Genomic DNA, 11,052 nt, shown 5'->3' with positions numbered 1-11,052 from the left:
TCCCCCTCTGTCATCCAGGCTGGAGTGCAGTGGCACCATCTCAGCTCACTGCAGCCTTTGCCTCCAGGGCTCAAGTGATTCTCCTGCCTCAGCCTCCCGAGTAGCTGGGATTACAGACATGCACCACCATACCCAGCTAATTTTTTTCTATTTTTATTAGAGATGGGGTTTTCATCCTGTTGGCTAGGCTGATCTGGATCTCCTGACCTCAGGTGACCCACCTGCCTCAGCCTCCCAAAGTTCTGGGATTCCAGGCATGAGCCACTGTGCCCGGCCTTTTACTTTTTGCTTCTCTTCAATATGAAAGGAATCAAATAGGTCAAACCACATCAGGATGTTGTGGTTTGAAGTTGTCTTGTGATTTTAGGTGTGGTTCATCGATAATGATATATAGGAACTTAAATAGGAAATTTGAAGCCAGGTTCTCCTTGGCAATAGAGAGCAAAGAGGTGCCTTGCTTGTTGTGTCATTGAGCTTCTTGAGAAAGATGGCTACCATACAGATATATAGCATAAGCATAAAATCATTGCAAAACACTATCTGCACACCTTTAAATATGTCTCTTTAGATGTCTTAAAATGCACTTCAGGACACAAAAATAGAACAGTTGTATCAGGAGATGACACCAAAGAACTTTTCAGCGGAACTTCCCTTTTTCTTTTTTTCACTGAGAATTTCTATTTGGCACATCTCAAACTATGATTATAATGAGACTGCAATTTTCTATACATAATGTTGCACAGCCTGAGAACCTTGAATCATTATCTGGCTCTGTTTCCCGGCTGCCCTATTCACTTCTGTTCTGCACTGCTCTGGGATAGAACTGCCAGTGAAATGCAAAAGATTCAACAACCTCCGAGTCTTTATTCAGCGGTTAGGCCTAATTCTGCAAACTGCAAACCACGCTGTGCATTGGACCGGATTTGGTTTTGTCATTCGGGTCAGATAACCTCAGAGATCAATGGGTTTGCAAATTTGGACCATAAATCTTGCAGGAGCTGTCTATTAAACTTTGTGTTCATCTCACCCAGTCTCCAAATCTGACCCTATTAGTGTCATGTTAGACATCTCAAATCCCATCAGAAATAATACTAGGTCAGTGCTGCCCATTCACCTCATGTAACTGACGTCCTCCTAACATGCTGATTGGAGTAGTGAGGTGCAAAAGTCCCTTCCATGGGTGTTTCTGGTTAGTGGAGGTCTATGGGTGATTGAAAAACAATCACTTAGATGCTGGTCCCTAAGCCTGGATTCTTGGTAGAGTGCATGGGTGTGCTTACTAGGAGTGAATTTTAAATGAAGAAAAGCATTCTGAGTAAAGTATTCCTATGTCAATTTTCACCCTGCTTATTTATTTATAACAAGAGAAACTTATGATGAGTGCGGCTGTCTTAGTCAGTTTGGGCTGCTATAACAAAATGCCATAGACTGAGTAGCTTATAAACCACAGAAATGTATTTCTCTCAGATATGGGGACTGGGAAGTCCAAGATCAAGGCACTGGCAGATTGGATATTCTAGTGAGGGCCTGCTTTCTGGTTCATAGGTGTTACCTTCCAGGTGGGTCTTCACATGATGGCAAGGGCAGGGCAGCTCTCTGGGGCTTCCTTTACAGGGGTAGTAATCTCATTCATGAGAGCTCCAGCCATGATCTTATCACCTCCCAAAGGCCCCACCTCCTAATACCATTATTGTCAGGGTTAGGGGTTCAAAAAAAAAAAAAGAATTTTGGGAGGACACAAATATTCAGACTATAGCAGAGTCTTATAAAGAAAAGCTTCAGAGTAGAAGGACAATAGAACTACGGTGTTTAGGAGTTTGTTCTCATTTACTAATTCAGATTCATTGCCTGAAATGAAAGTGTTCTATTTCTGCAGTGAGCTGTTTTACTGTTCATTACCAATGAAAGCCATGGAGACTCACACCACATCTTCATACCCAACTCTGGTGCCTGCTTTTCTGTTTGTAAATTCACACTTACTTATGGTACATTAGTGGCTGTCACACCAGAGTTAGCTACAATTAGGTTGCTTCCATTAAATTCAGGAGGAAAAGATAACTGTCAAACTAATATGGATAGTTATGCTGACAATTTTATAAGGGAAGAGTAGGAAAAAAATTGGATAGACACTCTATCTTAAATTTGTTAGATTTATCTAATGAAAAGAAACTTTGAGTTTAACTTTTTGAAAACTCAGAGAAGTATAGAGAAGAAAACTAAACTTATCTGTAATCCTCTTCTATAGAGGTTACACTATTTTTGTTTATTTTTATAGTCCTATTGTGTATGTGTAAAATTATACACAAATGTGTATGCCAATTAAAATACATACTTTTAAAAATGAAATTTTCATAATATATAGTTTTATATCCTGTTTTTAAAAATATTATATCATCACTAATATATTATGATAGCTTCCACTCTTTTACTCTAAAAACAATCAGTGTCTTAAAACACTTTTTATACATAAGTCTTCTTAAGTTAGACAATTTTAACATTTTTATAGCTTTTTAAAATTGCAGTAGTTTTGGGGGGAACAGGTGATGTTTGGTTACATCCATAAATTCTTTAGTGATGATTTCTGAGATTTTGGTGCACTCATCACCCAAGCAGTGTACACTGAACCTAATGTGTAGTCTTTTATCCCTCACCCCACCTCCCACCCTTCCCCTGGAGCTCCCAGAGTCCATTATACCATTCTTATGACCTTCTGTCATCATAGCTCAGCTCCCACTTACAAGTGAAGATGTACGATGTTTGATTTTCCATTCCTGACTTACTTCACTTAGAATAATGGTCTCCAACTCTATTCAGGTTTCTGTGAATGCCATTATTTCATTCCTTTTTATGCTTGAGTAGTATTCCATGGTATGTGTGTGTGTGTGCGTGTGTGTATACATATATGTTTACATTTTCTTTATCCACTTGTTGACTGGCATTTGTGCTGGTTCCATATTTTTGCAATCGCAAATGGTGTTGCTGTAAACATTCCTGTGCACATGTCTTTTTCATATAATGACTTCTTTTCTTCTGGGACGATACCCAAGTATGGAATTGATGGATCAAATTGTAGTTCTACTTTTAGTTCTTTAAGGACTCTCCATACTGTTTTTCATAGTGGTTGTACTACTTTATACTCCCATGAGCAGTGTAAAACTTCCCTTTTTACCACATCTACACCAGTATCTATTTTTTTTATTTTTAAATTATGGCCATTCTTGCAGGAGTAAGGGGGTATCACATTGTGGTTTTGATTTCCATTTCCCTAATAATTAGTGATGCTGAGCATTTTTTCATGTGTTTGTTGGCCATTTGTGTATCTTCTTTTGGGAATTGTCTATTCATGTCCTTAACCAAATTTTTGATGGGATTATTTGTTTTTATTCTTGCTGATTTGTTTGAGTTCCTTGTGGATTCTGGATATTAGTCCTTTGCTGGATGCATAGTTTGTGAATATTTTTTCCCACTCTGTGACTCTATGGGCTGTCTATTTCCTCTGCTGATTGTTTCTTTTGCTGTGTAGAAGCTTTTTCGTTTAATTAAGTCCCATCTATTTATAATTGTTTTTGTTGCATTTGCTTTTGGGTTCTTGGTCACGAAATCTTTGCCTAAGCCAATGTCTAGAAGAGTTTTTCTGATGTTATCTTCTAGAATTTTTATGGTTTCAGATCTTAGATTTAAGTCTTTGATCCATCTTGAATTGATTTTTGTATAAGGTGAGAGATGAGGATCCAATTTCATTCTTCTACATGTGGCTTACCAATTAACCCAGCACCATTTGTTGAATAGAGTAACATTCCCCACTTTATGCTTGTGTTTGCTTTGTTGAAAATCAGTTGTCTGTATATATTTGGCTTTATTTCTGGGTTCTCTATTCTGATCCATTAGTCTATGTGCCTGTCTTTATACCAGTACCATGCTCTTTTGGTAAGTATAGCCTTGTAGTATAGTTTGAAGTCAGGTAATGGGATGCCTCCAGATTTCTTCCTTTTGTTTAGTCTTGCTTTGGCTGTGTGGGGTCCTTTTTGCTTCCATATGAATTTTAGAGTTGTTTTTTTTCTAGTTCTATGAAGAATGATGCTGGTATTTTGATGGGAATCATGTAGAATTTATAGATTGTTTTTGACAGTGTAGTCATTTTCACAATATTTATTCTACTCATACATGAGCATGGGATGTGCTTCCATTTGTTTGTGTTGTCTGTGATTTCTTTCAGCAGCATTTTATAGTTTTCCTTGTAGAGATCTTTTACCTCCTTGGTTAGGTATAATCCTAAGTGTTTTATTTTTTTTTACAGCTATTTTAAAAGGGGTTGAATTCTTGATTTGTTCTCAGCTTGGTCACTGTTGGTGTATAGCTGTGCTACTGATTTGTGTACATTCATTTTGTATCCTGAAACTTTACTGAATTTATTTATCAGATCTGGGAGCTTTTTGGTTGAGTCTTTAGGGTTTTTTAGGTATACAGTCATGTCATCAGCTAACAGTTTGACTTCCTTTTTACAGATAATAGTTTGACTTCCTTTTTACAGATTTGTATGCCCTTTATTTCTTTCTCTTGTCTTACTGCACTGTCTAGGACTTCCAGTACTATGTTGAACAGCTAACAGTTTGACTTCCTTTTTACAGATTTGGATGCCCTTTATTTCTTTCTCTTGTCTGATTGCACTGTCTAGTACTTCTAGTACTATGTTGAATAGAAGTGATGAAAGTGGACATCCTTGTCTTGTTCCAGTTCTCAAGGGGAATGCTTTTAACTTTTCCCCATTAAGTATAAGGTTGGCTGTGAATTCATCATAGATGGCTTTTATTACCTTAGGGAATGTCTCGTCTATGCCAATTTTGCTGAGGGTTTTAATCGTAAAGGGATGCTGGATTTTGTCAATTGCTTTTTCTGTGGCTATTGAGATGATCATGTGATTTTTTGTTTTTAATTCTATTATGTGTTGTATCACATTTATTGACTTGTGTATGTTAAACCATCCCTGCATCCCTGGTATGAAACCCGTTTGATCATGATGGATTATCTTTTTGATACACTGTTTGATTCAGTTAGCTAGTATGTTTTTGAGGATTTTTGGATCTGTGTTTATCAGTGATATTGGTCTGTAGTTTTCTTTTTTGTTATGTCCCTTTCTGGTTTTGGTATCAGGGTGATACTGACTTCATGGAATGATTTAGGGAGGATTTCCTCTTTCTCTGTCTCATAGAATAGTGTCAATAGGATTGGTACCTGTTTTTCTTTGAATGTCTGATAGAATTCGGCTGTGAATCCATCTGGTCCTGGACATTTTTTTTTTTTTGGTAGCTTTTTAATTACCATTTCAATCTTGCTGCTTGTTACTAGTCTATTCCGAGTTTCTCTTTCTCCCTGGTTTAATTTAGGAGGGTTGTATATTTCCAGGAATTTATCCATCTCCTCTATGTTTTCTAGCTTATGTGTGTAAAGGTGTTCACATTGCTCATGGTAGCCTTGAATCATCTTTTGAATTTCTGTAGTATCAGTTGTAGTATCACCCATTTCATTTCTAATTGAGCTCATTTATATCCTCTCTCTTCTTTTCTTGGTTAATCATGTTAATGGTCTATCAATCAGTTTTATTTATCTTTTCAAAGAACCAGCTCTTTGTTTCACTTACTTTTTGTGTTTTTTGTTTGTTTGTTTCACTTTCATTTAGTCCTGCTCTGATCTTTGTTATTTCTTTTCTTCTGCTGGATTTGGGTTTGGCTTGCTCTTGTTTCTCTAGTTCCTTGAGGTGTGACCTTAGGTTGTCTGTTTGTGCTCTTTCAGACTTTTTGGTGTAGACATTTAATGCTGTGTACATTCCTCTTAGCACCACTTTTGCTATATCCCAGAGGTTTTGATAGGTTGTGTCACTATTATTGTTCAGTTCAAAGAATATTTTAATTTCCATCTTGATATCTTTGTTAACTGAAAGATCATTCAGGAGCAGATTATTTAATTTCCATGTATTTGTATACTTTTGAAGGTTCCTTTCAGAATTAATTCACAATTTTATTCCATTGTGGTCTTCTGAGAAGGTACTTGATATAATTTTGATTTTCTTAAATTTATTGAGGATTGTTTTATGGCCTATCATATGGTCTGTCTTGAAGAATGTTCCATGTGCTGATGAAAAGAATGTATATTCTGCAGTTGTTAGGTAGACTGTTCTATAAATATCTGTTAAGCCCACTTGTTCTAGGGTATAGTTTAAGTTCATTGTTTCTTTGTTGACTTTCTGTCTTGATGACCCCTCTAGTGCTGTCAGTGGAATATTGAAGTCCCCTACAATTATTGTGTTGCCATCTGTCCCATTTTTTAGGTCTAGTAGTAATTATTTTATAAATTTGGGAGCTCCTATGTTAGGTATATGGACTAATCCTTTTATCATTATATAATATCCTTTCTTGTCTTTTTAGTTTTTGCTTTAAAGTCTGTTTTGTCTGATATAAGAATAGCTACTCCTGCTTGCTTTTGGTTTCCATTTGCATGTAATATCTTTTTCTAATCCTTTACTTTGAATTTTTATGAGTCCTTATGTGTTAGGTGAGTCTCTTGAAGGCAGCAGATACTTGGTTGTTGGATTTTTATTCATTCTGCCATTCTGTATCTTTTAAGTGGAGCATTTAGGCTATTTACATTCAATGTTAATATTGAGATGTGAGGTACTATTCTATTCATTATGCTGGTTGTTGCTGGAATACCCTTTTTTTTAAAAATTGTGTTGTTGTTTTATAGGTTCTGTGAGATTTATGATTTAAGGAGATTATATTTTGGTGTATTTCAAGGCATTTTTCAAGATTTGGAGCTCCTTTTATGATTTCTCATAGTACTGATTTGGTAGTGGGGAATTCTCTCAGCATTTATTTGTCTGAAAAAGACTTTATCTCTGCTTAATTTATGAAGCTTAGTTTCACTGGATGCAAAATTCTTGGCTGATAGTTATTTTGTTTAGGGAGGCTAACAGTAAGACCCCAGTCCCTTCTGGCTTGCAGAGTTTCTGCTGATAAATCTGCTGTTAATCTTATAGGATTTCCCTTGTGGGTTACCTGATACTTTTGCCTCACAGCTCTTAAGATTCTTTTCTTCATTTTGATTTTGGATAACCTGATAACTGTATGCCTAGGTGATGATCTTTTTGTGATGATTTCCCGGGTGTTCTTTCAGCTTCTTGTATTTGGATGTCTAGATTTTTAGCAAAACCATGGAAGTTTTCATTGATTTTTTTTTTTCAAATAAATTTTCCAAACTTTTAGGTTTCTCTTCTTTCTCAGGAACATGAATTATTCTTAGATTTGGTTGTTTAACATAATCCTAAATTTCTTGGAGGCTGTTTTTTTTAAATTATTTTTTCTTTGTCTTTGTCAGATTGGGTTAGTTAGAAAGCCTTGTCTTTGAGCTCTGAAGTTTTTTTTTTTCTACTTGCTCAATTCTCTTGAAACTTTTCAGTGTATTTTGCATTTCTCTAAGTGTGTCTTTCATTTCCAGAAGTTGTGATTGTCTTTTATTTATGGTATCTATTTCTCTGAAGACTTTTTCATCCATAACCTGTGTTGTTTTTTTAATTTCTTTTTTTGAGATGAGGTCTCCCCCTGTCACCCAGGCTGGTGTGTAGTGGTGTGACCTTGGCCCACTGTAACCTCTGCCTCCCAGGCTCAAGCAGTCTTCCCACCTCAGTCTCCCAAGTAGCTGGGACCACAGGTGCATTCCACCATTTCCAGCTATTTTTTTTTTATTTTGGGTAGAGGTGGGGTTTCACCATGTTGCCCAGGCAGGTCTCAAACTCCTGAGTTCAAGTGACCCTCCTGCCTTGGCCTCCCAAAGTACTGGGATTACTGGCGTGAGCCACCACACTTGGCCATTTTTAAAATTTCTTTAAGGTGGTTTTTACCTTTCTCTGGTGCCTCCTTGAGTAGCTTAATAATCAACCTTCTGAATTATTTATCTGGCAATTCAGATATTTCTTGTTGGTTTGGATTGGATCCATTGCTGGAAAGGTAATGTGATCTTTTGAGGGTGTTATAGAACTTTATTTTGTCATATTACCAGAACTGCTTTTTTAGTTCCCCTTCTCATTTGAATAGACTGTTTCATTGGAAAGATCTGGAACTCACAGGCTGCTGTTCAGATTCTTTTGCCCCATAAGATGATCACTTGATGTAGTGGTCTCCCCCTTCCCCTAGGGATGGGGCTTCCTGAGAACCAGACTGCAGTGATTGTTATGCTCTTCTGCGTCTAGCCACCCAGCAGGGCTACTGGGCTCCAATCTGGTCCTAGGGAATGTCTGCAAAGAGTCTGTGATGTGATCTGTCCTCAGGTCTCCCAGCCGTGGATAGTAGCACCTGCTCCAGTGAAGGCTGCAGGGGAGTGAAGTGGACTCTGTGGGAATCCTTGGTTGTAGTTTGGTTTAGTGCTCTGGTTTTCTCGAATGCCAGTTATGCTAGCAGTGAAGTTGTCATGTGAACAGACTCAGGACATATGGTTAAGCTGACGTATGGTAAGCAGTGGAATTAGCTGTTGTTTTCTCCTTCTTTGGAGCAGGGTTGTTCTGTTATGAGTTGCTGTCATGACTTGAGTTGGTTGGCCTCTAGCCAGGAGGTGGTGCTTTCAAGAGAGCGCCAGCTGTAGTAGTAGAAGGATGGTATAATGTTGCTCTATGTTGGCCAGGATGAGTACTCAGGTCATCTCAGGTGATGGGTGAGGCTGTAAAACTCCCAAAAGCTTATGCTGTCTTGTGGCATTTGCAGTGGCAAGTTGCTTCTTTGAAAGGGTCTGTGAATTCTTTTGGTTTTCCTGGTATGTTCCTGCAGTGGTTCTTGGAGCGAAAGTTCACAGTGTGAGTCTCCAGACGCTGTTCTGTCTGTCTAGGCAGGAGCTGTGCATTAGACCTGTCTCCTATCTGCCATTTTCCTCAAAAGAATTTTAAGTCTATGGCTTTTGATATAGATTGCCAAATGTTTCCACAAAATCTGAACCAATTTTTAAAAAATTTATAATAATTCTAATTTTACTTAAACTGCCCCCAAATGTATTTTATAAAGATAAACTATTTTTCTTTTTTTTGGCTTTTTCATTTAATACTAGATAGAAATAAATTATTGAAATTTCCCAGATAATGCATGCAATCGTTTTGGATAAATCAGTGGGATAATATTTTCTTTTATATTTAGTTATCAAAATAGATTAAGGGCAAGTAAAGTTAGGGAGACTGACTTTCTTTGTACTTCCTTTATACTTAGCCAGAAATTTTTCTGTTACAGAAGAATTAGATTGTTATTTACATGCCAAATATATGTTTTTAGTGCTTATTCCCAAGAATGATCTTTCACATCAATAATAAAATAATTAGGCTGATAAATTTAAGAACCATTTTAAATCAAATAGCATCACTTAAATATGTGTATAAGGGCTAGATCTTGTCAAAATTTCACTCTTCCCTCTTTCTCTGTTTTTGTGTGTGCATAAGCCTGAATGTATCAGTTATTCTATGCTTTTGGAAGTATTTTTGCTGACAAGTTAAAAAAAATTTTTTTTTTAATTATACTTGAAGTTCTGGGATACATGTGCAAAACGTGCAGGTTGGTTACATAGGTATACATGTGCCATGGTGGTTTGTTGCACCCATTAACCTGTCATCTACATTAGGTATTTCTCCTAATGCTATCCCTTCCCTAGCCCCCCACCCCACAACAGGCCCCGGTGTGTGATGAAACCATCGTTACTAGTTTTTATGTCTTAAAGATGATGAACTTGTATATGAAAATATTCTTTTAACATTTTAGAAATAAATTTTATAAGACTGAAAGGACAAACTATTAGTAAATGTTTCAAAATGTGAAAAACACTTTAGTTATAGTTATGTAATATCTTAGTGACCTCTGTAAGGTGTAATATTTTAAGGGAAGTTTTCTATGTGAAAAGGGGAGAGTAAGAGTCTGTTGGATATTAAGCAAAGTTCAATGATTTGGCAACAACAGTTGTATAAAATTTCAAAAATTGCTAATTGAATCTGATATACCAACATCTAACTCCCTGGTACATGAAATATAGATTATAATACATTTTTTAAAAAAATTGAGGAGTCAATGTATTGAACGCCTTTTAAAAAATTTCAGTGTAAGTTCTGGGATACATGTGCCGAACGTGCAGGTTTGTTCCATAGGTGTACATGTGACATGGTGGTTTGCTGCACCTATCAACCCGTCATCTAGGTTTTAAGCCCTGCATACATTAGGTATTTGTCCTAATGCTCTCCCTCTCCTTTCCGCCTACCCCCCGACATCCCCCGGTGTGTGATGTCCCCTTGCCTGTGTCCATGTGTTCTCATTTTTCAGCTCCCACTTATGAGTGAGAACATGCGGTGTTTGGTTTTCTGTTCCTGTGTTAGTTTGCTGAGGATGATGGTTTCCAGCTTCACCCATGTCCCTGCAAAGGACATGAACTCGTTATTTTTTATAGCTGTATAGTATTCCATGGTGTATATGTGCCACATTTGCTTTAACCAGTCTATCATTGATGGGCATTCGGGTTGGTTTCAAGTCTTTGTTATTGTAAATAGTGCTGCAGTAAACATACATGTGCATTTGTCTTTATGGTAGAATGATTTAAAATCCTTTGGGTATATACCCAGTAATGGGATTCTGGGTCAAATGGCATTTTTGGTTCTATATCCTTGAGGAATCACCACACTGTCTTCCACAATGGCTGTACTAATTTACACTGCCACCAACAGTGTAAAAGCATTCCAATTTCTCCACATCCTCGCCAGCACCCCGTTGTTTCCTCACCATTCTAACTGGCAGGAGATGGTATCTCACTGTGGTTTTTTTTTTTTTTTTTTTTGAGACGGAGTCTCGCTCTGTCGCCCAGGCTGGAGTGCAGTGGCGCAATCTCGGCTCACTGCAAGCTCCGCCTCCTGGGTTCACGTCATTCTCCTGCCTCAGCCTCTCCGAGTAGCTGGGACTACAGGCACCCGCCACCACGCCTGGCTAATTTTTTTGGGTTTTTTTTGTTTTTTTTTTTTGAGACGGAGTCTCGCTCTTTCACCCA

The 11,052-nt window shown here is 37.4% G+C and overlaps 1 protein-coding gene across 8 annotated transcripts in view; it reads left to right on the top strand.

Moving 5' to 3' along the window:
* Positions 1-11,052, top strand: part of LOC116463082 (utrophin) — a 565,754-nt gene that overhangs the window by 381,812 nt on the left and 172,890 nt on the right. The window lies entirely within an intron of this gene.

Source organism: Hylobates moloch, unplaced genomic scaffold (assembly GCF_009828535.3).
Source record: "Hylobates moloch isolate HMO894 unplaced genomic scaffold, HMol_V3 SCAFFOLD_27, whole genome shotgun sequence".
Classification (NCBI taxonomy): domain Eukaryota; kingdom Metazoa; phylum Chordata; class Mammalia; order Primates; family Hylobatidae; genus Hylobates; species Hylobates moloch.
This window is presented reverse-complemented; position numbering and strand designations above follow the sequence as displayed.